General features: G+C 40.5%; 1 non-coding gene across 1 annotated transcript; it reads right to left on the minus strand.

The window, feature by feature from the left end:
* Nucleotides 1-1,701: 1,701 nt before the first annotated feature.
* Nucleotides 1,702-1,808, minus strand: LOC127484963 (U6 spliceosomal RNA). The gene has a single exon (XR_007912168.1). It is a non-coding gene; the product is annotated as a U6 spliceosomal RNA (small nuclear RNA).
* Between the last annotated feature and the right edge of the window lie 8,803 nt (nt 1,809-10,611).

The raw sequence follows: 10,611 nt of genomic DNA on the forward strand, positions 1-10,611 counted from the left end.
TTTGATAAACAAAGAATATCTTCCTTATTTCTAATTTCCATGTTTCTCTTTTTTTTATTTATTTGTTTGAAAGACAGAGTTAGAGAGAGGTAGAGCCAGAGAGAGAGAAAGAGAGAGAGGTCTTCCATCCGCTGGTTCATTCTCCAAATGACTGCAACAGCCAGAGCTGAGCTGATCCAAAGCCAGGAGCCAGGAGCCAGGAGCTTCTCCTGGGTCTCCCACACGGATGCAGGTACCCAAGGACTTGGGCCATCTTCTACTGCTTTCCCAGGCCATAGCAGAGAGCTGGATTGGAAGTGGAGCAGCCAGATCTCGAACCGGTGCCCACATGGGATGCTGGCACTGCAGGCCGCAGCTCTAATCTGCTATACCACACGCCGGCCCCTCCATGGTTTCTTTACAGTGATGTTATTGTTTGTATTTTTTTGAAATTGCTTTTTTAATCAAAAATACTTTTAGATAATTTTATGAAAAGTATATATAAATCTACTTTGTAATCTAGTTTGGAATCCCATGATTTCAAAATATTTAATTACCATATATTTTTAACAATAGTGTTACCAATGCTTCATTATACCAGAATTTCTCTTCAATGTACACAAAGAAGTGGGTTAAAAGATTTCAACAATTTAAATTCTAACAGACACTGCCAAATAGCCCTTGGAGAAAACTAACATACTTTAAGTGATTTTATCTTACGTTAACAATCTATTAGATCATTTTTGTTATTATTTGACCTACCAATTTTTGAATGTCTTTCTTCATGATAGTGGATTTTTTCAATTTATTCTATTATATTTTGCTGTAAAAGTTTCAGCACTGTGTTATTAGGTATCTCACTGTTTAAGACTGACTAACTTCCTTGTGAACTATACCTTTTATTTTTACAAAATTGTTATAACTACTTTTGTCAATTGCCCTCCCACTGCAAACATCCTTATTTCTTTACTTATTTAACAGTTATTTCCTTACTTAGTTAACAGTTGAGATGACCAAATTTTTCATTTTTGTAATGAACAACATGCTCTATTGTGATCTAATTTTGAGTTTTCTTTTTATTATCTTCTTAGTATTTCATTGTTATTCTATCACTATTTGCATAAGTTACATCAGGCCAGTTTCCTTTGTACTACTTTTAATCTAATAATACAGAATTTATTCATCTTATTTCTATTTCTACAATACTTACAATTATACATTTTTTAAAATCTTTTCTATCGATGTCTCAAATTAATCTATTTCTAAATCCTGCCTTCAGAATGGGAGAGGGAGGATGAAGAAAGGTTGGAGCTTGGGTGGGAGGGAAGAAAGGGTGGGGAAGTATCACTATGTTCCTAAATCTGTATATATGAAATACATGAAGCTGTATAATTTAAATAAAATTTAAAAAATAAAGAAATAAAATAAATAAATAAATCCTACCTTCAAATTAGACAGGCGGGTGGGTATGGTTTTTACATCCCACCCCTCCTACTCTTAACCACTCTTCATTTCATCTGTTAAATCTCCAGGAAATTTAGCTAAAAATTGTTATTATTATTTTTATATTACTTTTATTTATTTACTTATTTGAGAGACGGACAGACACTCCTCAATTGCCAACAATGGCAGGGCTGGTTTGGGGACTGGAGCCAGAAGCCAAGAGCCCAATACAAGTCTCCCACATGGGTGGCAGGAACCTGATTACTTTTTTTTTTTTTTTTTAATATGGAACGCTTCACGAATTTGCGTGTCATCCTTGCGCAGGGGCCATGCTAATCTTCTCTGTATCGTTCCAATTTTAGTATATGTGCTGCCGAAGTGAGCACAAGGAAGCCGATTACTTAAGCCATCACCACTGCCTCCCAGTATCTGAATCAGCAGAAATCTGGAATCAGGAGCCAAAGCCAGGTATTGAACTCACACACTCCAATTTGGGATGCTGGCATCTTAACTGCTAGGCTAAACACTTCCTCCCCAAATTATCATTTAAAGAAACAATTATTTAGACTAATAAATTACTAATAAATCTGTCTCCCTTCAGCCAGAAAAGATAAGTCTTATGGGCATTAAAATTTCTGAATCTGGCACCAGTGTATGGCACAGTGGATTAAGCTGCCACTGGCAATGCTTGTATTCCTTATGAGTGCTAGTTTGAGTTCCACTTCTGATCTGGCTTCCTGTTAATGTGCCTGGGAAAGCAGCAGAAGATGGCCCAAGTACTTCACCTAAGTTGGAGATCTAGATGAAGCTCCTGACTCCCGGCTTTGGCCTGTCCCAACCCCAACCATTGTGGCCATTTGGAGAGTGAACTAGCAGATGGAAGATCTCTTTCTCTCTCTCTCTCTCTCTCTCTCTAACTCTGCCTTTCAAATAAATAAATAAATATCTAAAAATAAGTAAATACATAAAATTTCTGAATCCTTCTGTAATATGAAAATGACTTTATTTTCTCCCCCAGGTGAATCTTGTATTATTTGGGTATAAAATCATATACACATAATTATTCCCCACCTCACAACTTAGCAGAGCTGCTCCCTTATCTCCCTGCATCCTGTACCGCTGAAATATCTGGAGCAAGTATTTTGTTCCTATATAGATATTTGCTATTTATGGAAAGTTTCAGAATTTTCTCTAGGATCCTTGTTTTTGAAATTTTGGTATATAATTCTTTGAGTAGTACTTTCTTGTCATTCCTATTTGGTACTGAAGAAGATTTTCCCTTTTAAGTTCTTTGTCTCAGTTCAGTGCCACAATTTTTTCTTTAATTATGTCATAGAGTGTTGCTTCTCCACTCCACTCTGCCATTCTCATTTTGGGAACTCCTAATGGACACATGTGGGAACTGCTTGATCTATCTGCATCCCTTAACTCCTTTTTCATTCTTTCCAGCTCTCTGACCTGTGGGCTGTTTCTAGGACAGATTCCTCAGCTTTGCTCATTAGATCACCAAGTGTTCTCCCTGTGTCCATTCTTATGCATAACCCGTCTGTTAAGGGTTTGTTTCTTTATTTGTATTTCAACAAAAAACTTTTACTTTCTTGTGTCTGTTGTTGATTTTTATTCATGCAACACTTTCTCACACTGCTCTGAGTCCACTAATTACTTTACAGTATTCTAATTACTGTTTGCCTCTATTTCTTTGGGAATTGGATCTTCTAGTGATTATATTTGGTATCTCTCCTCCATTGTGCTGTTTGCTTTCAAGGATCAGCCATTTTGTGTTTGCTCAACTTTGTACTTCTGATGATCATTAGCCTTTTGTGAAGCCATAAACATTTACCACAGCCACCTCCAGTGTCCCTGAGAGAGGGACAGGATGTAATGGCAGGCAGAGTGCCCCAGGAGCTGGACGCTTCCAGACCAGTCTGCTTCTCATTGTTTCTGGATGTTTCCAACCACCAGGAACACTGCCTGACCTCTTGGCCCCATGGGAAAGCACTACAACTGATTCTTCTTTGGAATAAAGTAGAATGGAAGGATCAAAATGCCTAACTTGTTACTGGGATACCCCAAACATGAACACTATTAATTATCCTGGAGATCTCCTTCCCTCACTTATGTTCCTGTCTCCAGAGTTCTATAACTTTAGAACTTACTCAGCTATATTCTCCTATTAGAGAAGTTAGGCTATGCTTCTTTTCTCTAATGGGATTCCATCAAATTTCTGTCTTCTAAGGATAATCATACTTTGGGGGCATAAAAATAACCTTTCCCTTTACTGTTTTCCAAAACTGCTATGATTAGTTTATTTAATATATCTTTCTTAACATGAATTTGAGGCAAGAGCAGGAGACAAGATTCTCAGGATACCAATTTAATTCAATCCCTAGGTGGAAGTCACTGAATCCTCCTTCATAAACACCTTGTTTATTCCTGTTGCAACAAGAGATGACATAGTTCAAACTAAAGGCAAATGAAAGGTGGAGACTGGCAACTGAGTTGTAAAATAATTAAGGACAATCAGGGGATACCTCAAGGAAATCAGAAGCAATGAAGATTGCTAAAGACAAAAAGATCTTAAAAGGGAAGAGAGATGCAACAGAGGGAGAACTGAAAAAGAAGAAGCAATTGCACCCACCCCAACCTTCTGCATCCTGGACTAGGAATGGGAGGATTTCAGAAAGAGGAGAGGTTTAGTTAGATCCAGAAATTTCAATGGGGCTGGTCATAAATCAGACAAAGAATAGGAAAATGGTGTCAGGATTTGCCTAAGTTAAAACTCTGGAAAGCCAACAACTTTTTTTTTTTTTTTTTTTTTTTTTTTTGACAGGCAGAGTAGACAGTGAGAGAGAGAGACAGAGAGAAAGGTCTTCCTTTGCCATTGGTTCACCCTCCAATGGCCACTGCGACAGGCGCGCTGCAGCCGGCGCACCGCGCTGATCGGATGGCAGGAGCCAGGTGCTTCTCCTGGTCTCCCATGGGGTGAAGGGCCCAAGCACTTGGGCCATCCTCCACTGCACTCCCTGGCCACAGCAGAGAGCTGGCCTGGAAGAGGGGCAACCGGGACAGAATCTGGCGCTCCGACTGGGACTAGAACCCGGTGTGCCAGTGCCACAAGGCGGAGGATTAGCCTATTGAGCCATGGCGCCGACCCCAACAACTTTTAAACACAGAAATGAAGATAGGAGAAAGGCTGTTGGACAGGGTGTGTCTGGAAGAGACACAACTGGTGCCCAAATTCCAGGTGGATACATCATGTGTAATACTTCATCCAGCCTCTGCAGCCTCTCACCAAGAGGCTGTCATGAAGACCAAACCTCCATGGTGCAATGGAGGAAGGAGGTCAGCTGGAGATGCAGTTAATGAGACAGCCAAAAAAAAAAAAAAGTAGCAAATATTAAGAAAATACCTTTACAAGCATAAAACAGAGGAATAGGTGGCATTCATCCCATAGAAGGCTGGATGAGGAGAGAAATCATGGAAATATATCTTTTTTTCTTTACTGCTAATTTGGAAGCTAGTGACTGGTGGCATCCGAAAAAAGAAAGTGGACCAAGTCTTACAGGTCTACCAAAGAAAAACAAAACGCACACAAGGAAACTGATAAGGACTTAGTTAACATAGTAGTGTGCTAGAAAGGATATGGGATCAGCAATCAAAAAACATGAGTTGGAATAAGGACTCTAACATGAATTATTATATAACATTGGGCAAATCCCTGAAAGTATTTGATTATTTTATTCCATATATGTAAAATACTATCTGCAATTCAGGCATCCCATATGGATGCTACTTTATATTCGGCTGCTCCAATTCCAATCCAGCTCCCTGCTGATGGCCTGAAAAAAAGCAGTGTGAAATGGCCCAAGTGTTTGGGCCCCTGCCACCCATGTGGAAGACCTGGCTGAAGTTCCAGGCTCCTGGCTCTGTTGGGTAGGAAATAAGAAATTAGCCTTTGTGTGTGAGAGGGGCCCGAGGAAAACAAAGCCTCTGCAGAAGCTCACTTGGAAGCAACCCAGTATTTTACACTTCAAACTCCCACCCATACCTGGATAACTTTACAGGTGGTCCCAGCCTCCCCACCAAGGAAAGCTCCCCAGGAGAATCCTCTCTCAGCACCAAATGGGTTAGCTGGCCTGATACTATTGAGCAATAAAACGTTTACATCCTTCCTCCAAGGCAGGCCCCCTAGGGGAGGCTCCTTTGCCCAGCCCGGTCAGATAGCACTAACTAGTGACCCGTGGGAGGAATTTCACCTAATTCACATTCAGCAAACCTTCTGTCCTGGAGGAGGAAGGGAAGGAGAAACTGGGGGCAGAACTGGACTCCTTTCCTTTATAAGCCCCAGTCTGAATATGGACTTCATGCTCAGCTCTCAGCTCTCTCCTAAGCCACCCACCTGGCCTGCCAGGTAGATTCTCTCTGTTTAACCACGTAACCTTGCTTTCCCCAGTCTGTGTGACTGGGCACTCTCTCTCTCAGATCCTGCCCCATCCATTCTGAAAGGTTCCCCAACCCCATAAACCTTGCTACCTTGCTTACCACTGTTCTCTGTCTCATGTCTGAATTCTTTCCTGCATGAAGACAAGAACCTGTACCACTCATCTCCACTAGCAGCTCTGGCCCGGCCCAGCACTGGCTCTTGCCAGGGGAGTAAACATCAGGGGGAGTGAACCAGTGGGTGGAAGATCTTTCTGTTTCTCCCCTTCTCTGTAACTCTTTCAAATAAATATGTAAGTCTCTAAACAACCATAATTCCTATTGATAAATGCAGAAGGAATGATAAAATTGGAATATAAAATGCAAACACTCATGCAGTAAAGGATCTAGGCAATAACAGCCAAGAGATAAAATCTGAGGGCCTTTAGAATGAATGAATCAGACTTGGAACATGTAAAATTACTAATTTTCAAATCACAGAAAGAACGATTAGACATTCTGTGCCTCGTGATGTGGTGCAATAGGAAGTATACCACTCTACTATAACATGGCTTGCCAAAAATCTAACGTGAATATGATCAAGATTCTAAGTCTATTCATCAGCCTACAGGTTGTATACTCTTGTATAGAGTTGTAGGCACACGTTAAAAGCTGAAACCCTGCAATTAACAAAATACAGAAGATACAAAAGTCAAAAAGACTACATAAACAATTCCTTCAACAAACACAACTGAGCAAACACAAAGAGAAGGAAGCCATGGCTTAAAAAGGACTTGTGATATTTAACAACTAAGTGAAACAGGAGACCATGTTTACATTTTAAATCAATTGTTAAAAAAAATTTTGTAAACCAACTGAAGAATTCAAACACTGCATATTTAATATTAAAGAATTACTTGGGGCCAGTGCTGTGGCTGGTAAAGCTGGTAAAGCTGCCTCCTACAGTGTCGGTATCCCATATGGGCGCTGGTTTGAGTCTTGGCTGCTCCACTTCCGATCCCGCTCTCTGCTAATGGCCTGGGAAAGCAGTGGAAGATGGTCCAAGTGCTTGGGGCCCTGCACCTGCCTGGGAGACCTGGAAGAAGCTCCTAGCTCCTGGCTTTGGATCCGCGCAGCTCCAGCTGATGTGGCCAATTGGGGAGTGAATCAGCGGATAGAAGAGCTCTCTCTCTTTCTCTGTAACTCTGCCTTCAAATAAATGAATAAATATTTAAAACAAACAAAAAAAAGAATTACTACTTTTTACTGAACAACGTTATTATTTTTATGAATCTTTATCCTCAAGATATATATATATATTAAATTATTTATAGAAGAAGTAATATAATACCTAAGATTTGTTGCAAATAAAGATTGTGGTGGAGATCATTGTGAAAGAAATAAATTGGGTCAAGTGTGAATAATTGTTGAAGCACAGTGTTAGAAAAATGAAGGTCTGTTATACTATTCTCTATACTTTAATACTTTATATGGGTTTTAAGTTGGCCATTATGTTTTTTAAAAAGATTTATTTATTTATTTGAAAGAGTTACACAGAGAGCAGAGAGGCAGAGAGAGAGAAAGGTCTTCCATCTGATGGTTCACTCCCCAACTGGCTGCAAGGGCCAGAGCTGTGCCGATTGGAAGACAGGAGCCAGGAGATTCCTCCAGGTCTTCCACATGAGTGCAGGGGCCCAAGGACTTGGGCCATCTTCTACTGCTTTCCCAGGCCATAGCAGAGAGCCAGACCAGCAGTGGAGCAGCTGGGTCTCGAAGCAGCAACCATATGGGATGCCAGCGTTTCAGGCTAGGGCATTAACCCGCTGCACTACAGCACCAGCCCTGACCATTATGTTTTATAATATTGCCAGTTCTCCATTCCTTCTACAGTCTTCCTTTGTCATTCCTATTAGTTATATATTGGATTATCTCATTCTGTTATACACATTTCACAATACTTTTTCCATTGTGTAGCCCCCAAACCCCATTTCTCTCTCCCTGACATTCTGGAAATTCCTAACATCCGGGTCCATCTTCCAGCTAATTCATTGTCTTTCATCATCAGTTTAATATGTTTCATCTACTTTTAGAGTATATTTTTAATTTCTACAATGTCTGCATTTGTGTAGTCATTTTTTAAAGCTCCTTTTTGGATTTTTTATTCTTTTATTTCTTTTTATTTATTTATTTTTATTTGACAGATAGAGTTAGACAGTGAGAGAGAGAGACAGAGAGAAAGGTCTTCCTTCCGTTGGTTCACCCCCCAAATGGCCACAACGGCTGGAGCTACCCAATCCGAGGCCAGGAGCCAGGTACCTCTTCCTGGTCTCCCACACGGGTGTAGGGCCCAAGCACTTGGGCCATCCTCCACTGCCTTCCCGGGCCACAGCAGAGACAGGAAGAGAAGCAACCGGGACTAGAACCTGGCACCCACATGGGATGCTGGAGCTGCAGGCGGAGGATTAACCAAGTGAGCCACAGCACCGGCCCCTCTTTTATTTCTTAAATAGTATTTATAAATATTTTATAATGTCCATTAAATCATTTTATTGTCTAGAGTTCTTAATGATCCTGGTCTGCTGCCAGATATATCTGCTAACATATGCTTGGTTGAGTTGTGCCTTTTGCTATTTTGTGATTTTAAATTATGAACACATCTTTCTTTAGTGGGGTATTATCTGTATTACTCTGTTCTTCCTGAATTGAGAGCATGTTCTTCCAAATAGGCTCTGTTCTTAAACTGATACGAATTGTATACTACTGTAACTCTAATGATTTTGTGTCTATCTTAAAATTTATATGGATGAAGTTGAACATTTTTTCATTTGATTACTGTTTATAGTCCTTGCCAATTTTCCCACTGGACTATGGTCTTTTACTTTTTATTTGTTGAACTCTTTATTTAGTAGAGCCATTAAGCCTTTGATTAAATGTAAACTTAAAATGTTATCTCAAGACAAATAAATAAATAAAACAGTATTTACTCAGAAAAGCAAAATAGGTTGTTCTTGATTTTTTGCTATATCATTGGTTCAGGATAAATTTAGATGTTAATTTCTCTACTTGAAGATTTTTCAGATAGGATAATTTAATCCCTAAACCAATAGGGTTCAGACTTTGATCCAAAATTCTCAAGAGTTTTTTTCCCCTCCAAATGTTTAACAGTCTCGTGAATAAAGCAATCAATTTTACATTAGCATGCCAAATAACACTTTAATATATTGTTTTTACAAGTAACTACAACATATAAGTATTATATAGCTCCTAGAATTCTGGCTTGGATAGCTGACCTTATAGAAACTTAGTATCTCTAAACCTGATACACTCTCCCCAAAGATGAAAATGTTAGGGGCTTGCATGGTGGTGTAGTAGGTTAAACCTCCACCTGTGGCACTGGCATCCCATATGGGCGCCAGTTTTGGTCCCAGCTGTTCTACTTCCAATCCAGCTCTGCTAATGGCCTGGGAATGCAGTGGAAGATGGCCTAAGTCCTTGAGCCCCTGCACCCAGGTGGGATGCAGGGGGCTCCAATCAAAAAGGAAACAAAGTTGCTAAGCCTTCACTTGACAAGGCTGCTAAGCCTTTGCTCGAGTTTGCTGCACTTCCACATCCCGGTGACTCAGCGTTTCCAACAATCCAAGATGGCCCGCCGGGTAGGTACATAGCCTGATAGGAGACTTCCGTATTCGTGAATAGTATGAGTCCTCGGCTGTGATTGGCCCTTGAGGGTGTGCCCAGCTCGTGTCCTGCCTTACCTTTCTGCTGGTTGGCTCAGTTCCCTTGTGCACTGGACAGCCCCTTTTCTGTGTCTATAAAAGCTCTTCCCCTCCCAATAAAGTCAAGAACTCGGCTGCACCCTGGGCATTGACTGATCTCCCGTCTCTGGTGTGGTTCCTTTGCCGCCCACACTCATCATCCCGCTTGGCCCCTGAGCTCCCCAGGCTGGCCCTCAGGAGCTCTATTGGCCCTGCTGCCCCATGATGAGCAGCAGTAGGAGATCCGGAGGAAGCTCCTGGCTCCTGACTTTGGATTGACCCAGCTCCAGCCATTGCGGTCACTTCAGGAGTGAACCAGCAGATGGAAGACCTTTCTCTCTCTCTCTCTCCCTCTCTGCCTCACAAATAACTAATCTTCTTAAAAAAATTTTAGCAACAGGATGATAGTTTGCCACCTTGAGGGAATAGAGTACCAACTCTTAATGACCAGTTTCATGTTGTGAACAGCTATGTTGATATATATTGATAGCTATGTTCAGATATATGTTGAGTGGGTTGATACGAGAACTTGAAGCAAGGATCTTTTCTTGAATTGAAGGAATAAGCAAGATCCCATCATTTTTCTGTGTGAAAACAGACATATGCCCCCCACTCTCACATAACAAGGGAAAATACATTATTTTTCTGTTTAAAGTCAAATTGCATTTTTATATGACACTATAAACCAAGAGTAGGTCAAAAGCTCAAAAACTTTTGAACAAAAAATGAGCCTCTATGCCAACTATAGATTTGTTACCCCTGCTGCATCCCAGGCTTATACTAAGTCTTCCTAAATATTCTACATTAGCAGCACACATTTATTCAGGAAATAGTGAATCTGGGGTCAGGAGGGCCATTTCCCTAGTTAAGTTCCTCTGAAAAGTGATAGATAAAATATAATAGATTCTTCAAGAACATTTTTGTCAATGATACATTGAAATTTTGATTGTGGCTTACATGTTGATTATGTCTTCATGCTGACAAAAAAATCTTATATTTCTATGTGGTCATGGAT

This window comes from Oryctolagus cuniculus, chromosome 1 (genome assembly GCF_051225735.1).
Source record: "Oryctolagus cuniculus isolate XC-2025 breed Fujian yellow rabbit chromosome 1, ASM5122573v1, whole genome shotgun sequence".
In the NCBI taxonomy this organism is placed as follows: domain Eukaryota; kingdom Metazoa; phylum Chordata; class Mammalia; order Lagomorpha; family Leporidae; genus Oryctolagus; species Oryctolagus cuniculus.